Genomic DNA, 10,759 nt, shown 5'->3' on the forward strand with positions numbered 1-10,759 from the left:
ACTAAGAGACACTGTGTGGCCATGTGGCCTTAATGAGAGAGACTGACTCAAGCTGAGCTTGCAAGAACTAAAAGAGACACAGTGTGGCCATGTGGCCTTAATGAGAGAGACTCACTCCAGCTTAGCTTGCAAGAACTAAGAGACACAGTGTGGCCATGTGGCCTTAATGAGAGAGACTGAATCCAGCTTAGCTTGCAAGAACTAAGAGACACAGTGTGGCCATGTGGCCTTAATGAGAGAGACTGACTCCAGCTTAGCTTGCAAGAACTAAGAGACACAGTGTGACCATGTGACCTTAATGAGAGAGACTGACTCCAGCTTAGCTTGCAAGAACTAAGAGACACTGTGTGGCCATGTGGCCTTAATGAGAGAGACTGACTCAAGCTTAGCTTGCAAGAACTAAGAGACACAGTGTGGCCATGTGGCCTTAATGAGAGAGACTCACTCCAGCTTAGCTTGCAAGAACTAAGAGACACTGTGTGGCCATGTGGCCTTAATGAGAGAGACTCACTCCAGCTTAGCTTGCAAGAACTAAGAGACACAGTGTGGCCATGTGGCCTTAATGAGAGACTCACTCCAGCTTAGCTTGCAAGAACTAAGAGACAGTGTGGCCATGTAGCCTTAATGAGAGAGACTGACTCCAGCTTAGCTTGCAAGAACTAAGAGACACAGTGTGGCCATGTGGCCTTAATGAGAGAGACTGCCTCCAGCTTAGCTTGCAAGAACTAAGAGACAGTGTGGCCATGTGGCCTTAATGAGAGAGACTGATTCCAGCTTAACTTGCAGGAACAAAGCGACACAGTGTGGCCATGTGGCCTTAATGAGACTGACTCCAGCTTAGCTTGCAAGAATTAAGAGACACAGTGTGCCCATGTGGCCTTAATGAGAGAGACTGACTCCAACTTAGCTTGCAAGAACTAAGAGACACAGTGTGGCCATGTGGCCTTAATGAGAGAGACTGACTCCAGCTTAGCTTGCAAGAACTAAGAGACACAGTGTGGCCATGTGGCCTTAATGAGAGACTCACTCCAGCTTAGCTTGCAAGAACTAAGAGACAGTGTGGCCATGTAGCCTTAATGAGAGAGACTGACTCCAGCTTAGCTTGCAAGAACTAAGAGACACAGTGTGGCCATGTGGCCTTAATGAGAGAGACTGACTCCAGCTTAGCTTGCAAGAACTAAGAGACACAGTGTGGCCATGTGGCCTTAATGAGAGAGACTGATTCCAGCTTAACTTGCAAGAACTAAGCGACACAGTGTGGCCATGTGGCCTTAATGAGAGAGACTGATTCCAGCTTAGCTTGCAAGAATTAAGAGACACAGTGTGCCCATGTGACCTTAATGAGAGAGACTGACTCCAGCTTACCTTGCAAGAACTAAGAGACACTGTGTGGCCATGTGGCCTTAATGAGAGAGACTGACTCAAGCTGAGCTTGCAAGAACTAAAAGAGACACAGTGTGGCCATGTGGCCTTAATGAGAGAGACTCACTCCAGCTTAGCTTGCAAGAACTAAGAGACACAGTGTGGCCATGTGGCCTTAATGAGAGAGACTGAATCCAGCTTAGCTTGCAAGAACTAAGAGACACAGTGTGGCCATGTGGCCTTAATGAGAGAGACTGACTCCAGCTTAGCTTGCAAGAACTAAGAGACACAGTGTGACCATGTGACCTTAATGAGAGAGACTGACTCCAGCTTAGCTTGCAAGAACTAAGAGACACAGTGTGGCCATGTGGCCTTAATGAGAGAGACTGATTCCAGCTTAACTTGCAGGAACAAAGCGACACAGTGTGGCCATGTGGCCTTAATGAGACTGACTCCAGCTTAGCTTGCAAGAATTAAGAGACACAGTGTGCCCATGTGGCCTTAATGAGAGAGACTGACTCCAACTTAGCTTGCAAGAACTAAGAGACACAGTGTGGCCATGTGGCCTTAATGAGAGAGACTGACTCCAGCTTAGCTTGCAAGAACTAAGAGACACAGTGTGGCCATGTGGCCTTAATGAGAGACTCACTCCAGCTTAGCTTGCAAGAACTAAGAGACAGTGTGGCCATGTAGCCTTAATGAGAGAGACTGACTCCAGCTTAGCTTGCAAGAACTAAGAGACACAGTGTGGCCATGTGGCCTTAATGAGAGAGACTGACTCCAGCTTAGCTTGCAAGAACTAAGAGACACAGTGTGGCCATGTGGCCTTAATGAGAGAGACTGATTCCAGCTTAACTTGCAAGAACTAAGCGACACAGTGTGGCCATGTGGCCTTAATGAGAGAGACTGATTCCAGCTTAGCTTGCAAGAATTAAGAGACACAGTGTGCCCATGTGACCTTAATGAGAGAGACTGACTCCAGCTTACCTTGCAAGAACTAAGAGACACTGTGTGGCCATGTGGCCTTAATGAGAGAGACTGACTCAAGCTGAGCTTGCAAGAACTAAAAGAGACACAGTGTGGCCATGTGGCCTTAATGAGAGAGACTCACTCCAGCTTAGCTTGCAAGAACTAAGAGACACAGTGTGGCCATGTGGCCTTAATGAGAGAGACTGAATCCAGCTTAGCTTGCAAGAACTAAGAGACACAGTGTGGCCATGTGGCCTTAATGAGAGAGACTGACTCCAGCTTAGCTTGCAAGAACTAAGAGACACAGTGTGACCATGTGACCTTAATGAGAGAGACTGACTCCAGCTTAGCTTGCAAGAACTAAGAGACACTGTGTGGCCATGTGGCCTTAATGAGAGAGACTGACTCAAGCTTAGCTTGCAAGAACTAAGAGACACAGTGTGGCCATGTGGCCTTAATGAGAGAGACTCACTCCAGCTTAGCTTGCAAGAACTAAGAGACACTGTGTGGCCATGTGGCCTTAATGAGAGAGACTCACTCCAGCTTAGCTTGCAAGAACTAAGAGACACAGTGTGGCCATGTGGCCTTAATGAGAGACTCACTCCAGCTTAGCTTGCAAGAACTAAGAGACAGTGTGGCCATGTAGCCTTAATGAGAGAGACTGACTCCAGCTTAGCTTGCAAGAACTAAGAGACACAGTGTGGCCATGTGGCCTTAATGAGAGAGACTGCCTCCAGCTTAGCTTGCAAGAACTAAGAGACAGTGTGGCCATGTGGCCTTAATGAGAGAGACTGATTCCAGCTTAACTTGCAGGAACAAAGCGACACAGTGTGGCCATGTGGCCTTAATGAGACTGACTCCAGCTTAGCTTGCAAGAATTAAGAGACACAGTGTGCCCATGTGGCCTTAATGAGAGAGACTGACTCCAACTTAGCTTGCAAGAACTAAGAGACACAGTGTGGCCATGTGGCCTTAATGAGAGAGACTGACTCCAGCTTAGCTTGCAAGAACTAAGAGACACAGTGTGGCCATGTGGCCTTAATGAGAGACTCACTCCAGCTTAGCTTGCAAGAACTAAGAGACAGTGTGGCCATGTAGCCTTAATGAGAGAGACTGACTCCAGCTTAGCTTGCAAGAACTAAGAGACACAGTGTGGCCATGTGGCCTTAATGAGAGAGACTGACTCCAGCTTAGCTTGCAAGAACTAAGAGACACAGTGTGGCCATGTGGCCTTAATGAGAGAGACTGATTCCAGCTTAACTTGCAAGAACTAAGCGACACAGTGTGGCCATGTGGCCTTAATGAGAGAGACTGATTCCAGCTTAGCTTGCAAGAATTAAGAGACACAGTGTGCCCATGTGACCTTAATGAGAGAGACTGACTCCAGCTTACCTTGCAAGAACTAAGAGACACTGTGTGGCCATGTGGCCTTAATGAGAGAGACTGACTCAAGCTGAGCTTGCAAGAACTAAAAGAGACACAGTGTGGCCATGTGGCCTTAATGAGAGAGACTCACTCCAGCTTAGCTTGCAAGAACTAAGAGACACAGTGTGGCCATGTGGCCTTAATGAGAGAGACTGAATCCAGCTTAGCTTGCAAGAACTAAGAGACACAGTGTGGCCATGTGGCCTTAATGAGAGAGACTGACTCCAGCTTAGCTTGCAAGAACTAAGAGACACAGTGTGACCATGTGACCTTAATGAGAGAGACTGACTCCAGCTTAGCTTGCAAGAACTAAGAGACACTGTGTGGCCATGTGGCCTTAATGAGAGAGACTGACTCAAGCTTAGCTTGCAAGAACTAAGAGACACAGTGTGGCCATGTGGCCTTAATGAGAGAGACTCACTCCAGCTTAGCTTGCAAGAACTAAGAGACACTGTGTGGCCATGTGGCCTTAATGAGAGAGACTCACTCCAGCTTAGCTTGCAAGAACTAAGAGACACAGTGTGGCCATGTGGCCTTAATGAGAGACTCACTCCAGCTTAGCTTGCAAGAACTAAGAGACAGTGTGGCCATGTAGCCTTAATGAGAGAGACTGACTCCAGCTTAGCTTGCAAGAACTAAGAGACACAGTGTGGCCATGTGGCCTTAATGAGAGAGACTGCCTCCAGCTTAGCTTGCAAGAACTAAGAGACAGTGTGGCCATGTGGCCTTAATGAGAGAGACTGATTCCAGCTTAACTTGCAGGAACAAAGCGACACAGTGTGGCCATGTGGCCTTAATGAGACTGACTCCAGCTTAGCTTGCAAAAATTAAGAGACACAGTGTGCCCATGTGACCTTAATGAGAGAGACTGACTCCAGCTTACCTTGCAAGAACTAAGAGACACTGTGTGGCCATGTGGCCTTAATGAGAGAGACTCACTCCGGCTTAGCTTGCAAGAACTAAGAGACACAGTGTGGCCATGTGGCCTTAATGAGAGAGACTGATTCCAGCTTAGCTTGCAAGAACTAAGAGACAGTGTGGCCATGTGGCCTTAATGAGAGAGACTGACTCCAGCTTAGCTTGCAAGAACTAAGAGACAGTGTGGCCATGTAGCCTTAATGAGAGAGACTGACTCCAGCTTAGCTTGCAAAAACTAAGAGACACAGTGTGGCCATGTGGCCTTAATGAGAGAGACTCACTCCAGCTTAGCTTGCAAGAACTAAGAGACACAGTGTGGCCATGTGGCCTTAATGAGAGACTCACTCCAGCTTAGGTTGCAAGAACTAAGAGACAGTGTGGCCATGTAGGCTTAATGAGAGAGACTGACTCCAGCTTAGGTTGCAAGAACTTAGAGACACAGTGTGGCCATGTGGCCTTAATGAGAGAGACTGACTCCAGCTTAGCTTGCAAGAACTAAGAGACACAGTGTGGCCATGTGGCCTTAATGAGAGAGACTGATTCCAGCTTAGCTTGCAAGAACTAAGAGACACAGTGTGGCCATGTGGCCTTAATGAGAGAGACTGACTCCAGCTTACCTTGCAAGAACTAAGAGACACAGTGTGGCCATGTGGCCTTAATGAGAGACTCACTCCAGCTTAGCTTGCAAGAACTAAGAGACAGTGTGGCTATGTAGCCTTAATGAGAGAGACTCACTCCAGCTTAGCTTGCAAGAACTAAGAGACACAGTGTGGCCATGTGGCCTTAATGAGAGAGACTGACTCCAGCTTAGCTTGCAAGAACTAAGAGACAGTGTGGCCATGTGGCCTTAATGAGAGAGACTGATTCCAGCTTAGCTTGCAAGAACTAAGAGACACAGTGTGGCCATGTGGCCTTAATGAGAGAGACTGACTCCAGCTTAGCTTGCAAGAACTAAGAGACACAGTGTGACCATGTGACCTTAATGAGAGAGACTGACTCCAGCTTAGCTTGCAAGAACTAAGAGACACTGTGTGGCCATGTGGCCTTAATGAGAGAGACTGACTCAAGCTTAGCTTGCAAGAACTAAGAGACACAGTGTGGCCATGTGGCCTTAATGAGAGAGACTCACTCCAGCTTAGCTTGCAAGAACTAAGAGACACTGTGTGGCCATGTGGCCTTAATGAGAGACTCACTCCAGCTTAGCTTGCAAGAACTAAGAGACTCAGTGTGGCCATGTGGCCTTAATGAAAGAGACTGACTCCAACTTAGCTTGCAAGAACTAAGAGACACAGTGTGGCCATGTGGCCTTAATGAGAAAGACTGACTCCAGCTTAGCTTGCAAGAACTAAGAGACACAGTGTGGCCATGTGGCCTTAATGAGAGACTCACTCCAGCTTAGCTTGCAAGAACTAAGAGACAGTGTGGCCATGTAGCCTTAATGAGAGAGACTGACTCCAGCTTAGCTTGCAAGAACTAAGAGACACAGTGTGGCCATGTGGCCTTAATGAGAGAGACTGACTCCAGCTTAGCTTGCAAGAACTAAGAGACACAGTGTGGCCATGTGGCCTTAATGAGAGAGACTGATTCCAGCTTAACTTGCAAGAACTAAGCGACAGTGTGGCCATGTGGCCTTAATGAGAGAGACTGACTCCAGCTTAGCTTGCAAGAATTAAGAGACACAGTGTGCCCATGTGACCTTAATGAGAGAGACTGACTCCAGCTTACCTTGCAAGAACTAAGAGACACTGTGTGGCCATGTGGCCTTAATGAGAGAGACTGACTCAAGCTTAGCTTGCAAGAACTAAGAGACACAGTGTGGCCATGTGGCCTTAATGAGAGAGACTCACTCCAGCTTAGCTTGCAAGAACTAAGAGACACAGTGTGGCCATGTGGCCTTAATGAGAGAGACTGAATCCAGCTTAGCTTGCAAGAACTAAGAGACACAGTGTGGCCATGTGGCCTTAATGAGAGAGACTGACTCCAGCTTAGCTTGCAAGAACTAAGAGACACAGTGTGACCATGTGACCTTAATGAGAGAGACTGACTCCAGCTTAGCTTGCAAGAACTAAGAGACACTGTGTGGCCATGTGGCCTTAATGAGAGAGACTGACTCAAGCTTAGCTTGCAAGAACTAAGAGACACAGTGTGGCCATGTGGCCTTAATGAGAGAGACTCACTCCAGCTTAGCTTGCAAGAACTAACAGACACTGTGTGGCCATGTGGCCTTAATGAGAGAGACTCACTCCAGCTTAGCTTGCAAGAACTAAGAGACACAGTGTGGCCATGTGGCCTTAATGAGAGACTCACTCCAGCTTAGCTTGCAAGAACTAAGAGACAGTGTGGCCATGTAGCCTTAATGAGAGAGACTGACTCCAGCTTAGCTTGCAAGAACTAAGAGAGACAGTGTGGCCATGTGGCCTTAATGAGAGAGACTGCCTCCAGCTTAGCTTGCAAGAACTAAGAGACAGTGTGGCCATGTGGCCTTAATGAGAGAGACTGATTCCAGCTTAACTTGCAGGAACAAAGCGACGCAGTGTGGCCATGTGGCCTTAATGAGAGAGACTCACTCCAGCTTAGCTTGCAAGAACTAAGAGACACAGTGTGGCCATGTGGCCTTAATGAGAGAGACTGATTCCAGCTTAGCTTGCAAGAACTAAGAGACAGTGTGACCATGTGGCCTTAATGAGAGAGACTGACTCCAGCTTACCTTGCAAGAACTAAGAGACAGTGTGGCCATGTAGCCTTAATGAGAGAAACTGACTCCAGCTTAGCTTGCAAGAACTAAGAGACACAGTGTGGCCATGTGGCCTTAATGAGAGAGACTGCCTCCAGCTTAGCTTGCAAGAACTAAGAGACACAGTGTGGCCATGTGGCCTTAATGAGAGAGACTGATTCCAGCTTAACTTGCAAGAACTAAGCGACACAGTGTGGCCATGTGGCCTTAATGAGAGAGACTGACTCCAGCTTAGCTTGCAAGAACTAAGAGACACTGTGTGGCCATGTGGCCTTAATGAGAGAGACTGACTCAAGCTTAGCTTGCAAGAACTAAGAGACACAGTGTGGCCATGTGGCTTTAATGAGAGAGACTCACTCCAGCTTAGCTTGCAAGAACTAAGAGACACTGTGTGGCCATGTGGCCTTAATGAGAGAGACTGACTCCAGCTTAGCTTGCAAGAACTAAGAGACACTGTGTGGCCATGTGGCCTTAATGAGAGAGACTCACTCCAGCTTAGCTTGCAAGAACTAACAGACACTGTGTGGCCATGTGGCCTTAATGAGAGAGACTCACTCCAGCTTAGCTTGCAAGAACTAAGAGACACAGTGTGGCCATGTGGCCTTAATGAGAGACTCACTCCAGCTTAGCTTGCAAGAACTAAGAGACAGTGTGGCCATGTAGCCTTAATGAGAGAGACTGACTCCAGCTTAGCTTGCAAGAACTAAGAGAGACAGTGTGGCCATGTGGCCTTAATGAGAGAGACTGCCTCCAGCTTAGCTTGCAAGAACTAAGAGACAGTGTGGCCATGTGGCCTTAATGAGAGAGACTGATTCCAGCTTAACTTGCAGGAACAAAGCGACGCAGTGTGGCCATGTGGCCTTAATGAGAGAGACTCACTCCAGCTTAGCTTGCAAGAACTAAGAGACACAGTGTGGCCATGTGGCCTTAATGAGAGAGACTGATTCCAGCTTAGCTTGCAAGAACTAAGAGACAGTGTGACCATGTGGCCTTAATGAGAGAGACTGACTCCAGCTTACCTTGCAAGAACTAAGAGACAGTGTGGCCATGTAGCCTTAATGAGAGAAACTGACTCCAGCTTAGCTTGCAAGAACTAAGAGACACAGTGTGGCCATGTGGCCTTAATGAGAGAGACTGCCTCCAGCTTAGCTTGCAAGAACTAAGAGACACAGTGTGGCCATGTGGCCTTAATGAGAGAGACTGATTCCAGCTTAACTTGCAAGAACTAAGCGACACAGTGTGGCCATGTGGCCTTAATGAGAGAGACTGACTCCAGCTTAGCTTGCAAGAACTAAGAGACACTGTGTGGCCATGTGGCCTTAATGAGAGAGACTGACTCAAGCTTAGCTTGCAAGAACTAAGAGACACAGTGTGGCCATGTGGCTTTAATGAGAGAGACTCACTCCAGCTTAGCTTGCAAGAACTAAGAGACACTGTGTGGCCATGTGGCCTTAATGAGAGAGACTCACTCCAGCTTAGCTTGCAAGAACTAAGAAACACAGTGTGGCCATGTGGCCTTAATGAGAGACTCACTCCAGCTTAGCTTGCAAGAACTAAGAGACAGTGTGTGGCCATGTGGCCTTAATGAGAGAGACTCACTCCAGCTTAGCTTGCAAGAACTAAGAGACACAGTGTGGCCATGTGGCCTTAATGAGAGAGACTCATTCCAGCTTAGCTTGCAAGAACTAAGAGACAGTGTGGCCATGTGGCCTTAATGAGAGAGACTGACTCCAGCTTAGCTTGCAAGAACTAAGAGACACAGTGTGCCCATGTGACCTTAATGAGAGAGACTGACTCCAGCTTACCTTGCAAGAACTAAGAGACACTGTGTGGCCATGTGGCCTTAATGAGAGAGACTGACTCAAGCTTAGCTTGCAAGAACTAAGAGACACAGTGTGGCCATGTGGCCTTAATGAGAGAGACTCACTCCAGCTTAGCTTGCAAGAACTAAGAGACACTGTGTGGCCATGTGGCCTTAATGAGAGAGACTGATTCCAGCTTAGCTTGCAAGAACTAAGAGACACAGTGTGGCCATGTGGCCTTAATGAGAGAGACTGACTCCAGCTTAGCTTGCAAGAACTAAGAGACACAGTGTGACCATGTGACCTTAATGAGAGAGACTGACTCCAGCTTAGCTTGCAAGAACTAAGAGACACTGTGTGGCCATGTGGCCTTAATGAGAGAGACTGACTCAAGCTTAGCTTGCAAGAACTAAGAGACACAGTGTGGCCATGTGGCCTTAATGAGAGAGACTGATTCCAGCTTAACTTGCAAGAACTAAGAGACACAGTGTGGCCATGTGGCCTTAATGAGAGAGACTGACTCCAGCTTAGCTTGCAAGAACTAAGAGACACAGTGTGCCCATGTGACCTTAATGAGAGAGACTGACTCCAGCTTACCTTGCATGAACTAAAGAGACACTGTGTGGCCATGTGGCCTTAATGAGAGAGACTGACTCAAGCTTAGCTTGCAAGAACTAAGAGACACAGTGTGGCCATGTGGCCTTAATGAGAGAGACTCACTCCAGCTTAGCTTGCAAGAACTAAGAGACACTGTGTGGCCATGTGGCCTTAATGAGAGAGACTCACTCCAGCTTAGCTTGCAAGAACTAAGAGACACAGTGTGGCCATGTGGCCTTAATGAGAGAGACTGATTCCAGCTTAGCTTGCAAGAACTAAGAGACAGTGTGGCCATGTGGCCTTAATGAGAGAGACTGACTCCAGCTTAGCTTGCAAGAACTAAGAGACACAGTGTGCCCATGTGACCTTAATGAGAGAGACTGACTCCAGCTTACCTTGCAAGAACTAAGAGACACTGTGTGGCCATGTGGCCTTAATGAGAGAGACTGACTCAAGCTTAGCTTGCAAGAACTAAGAGACACAGTGTGGCCATGTGGCCTTAATGAGAGAGATTCACTCCAGCTTAGCTTGCAAGAACTAAGAGACACTGTGTGGCCATGTGGCCTTAATGAGAGAGACTCACTCCAGCTTAGCTTGCAAAAACTAAGAGACAGTGTGGCCATGTGGCCTTAATGAGAGAGACTGACTCCAGCTTAGCTTGCAAGAACTAAGAAACACAGTGTGGCCATGTGGCCTTAATGAGAGACTCACTCCAGCTTAGCTTGCAAGAACTAAGAGACAGTGTGTGGCCATGTGGCCTTAATGAGAGAGACTCACTCCAGCTTAGCTTGCAAGAACTAAGAGACACAGTGTGGCCATGTGGCCTTAATGAGAGAGACTCATTCCAGCTTAGCTTGCAAGAACTAAGAGACAGTGTGGCCATGTGGCCTAAATGAGAGAGACTGACTCCAGCTTAGCTTGCAAGAACTAAGAGACACAGTGTGACCATGTG

Source organism: Petromyzon marinus, chromosome 37 (genome assembly GCF_048934315.1).
Source record: "Petromyzon marinus isolate PM22_M1 ecotype Great Lakes invasive population chromosome 37, UKy_Petmar_22M1.pri1.0, whole genome shotgun sequence".
Classification (NCBI taxonomy): Eukaryota; Metazoa; Chordata; class Hyperoartia; order Petromyzontiformes; family Petromyzontidae; genus Petromyzon; species Petromyzon marinus.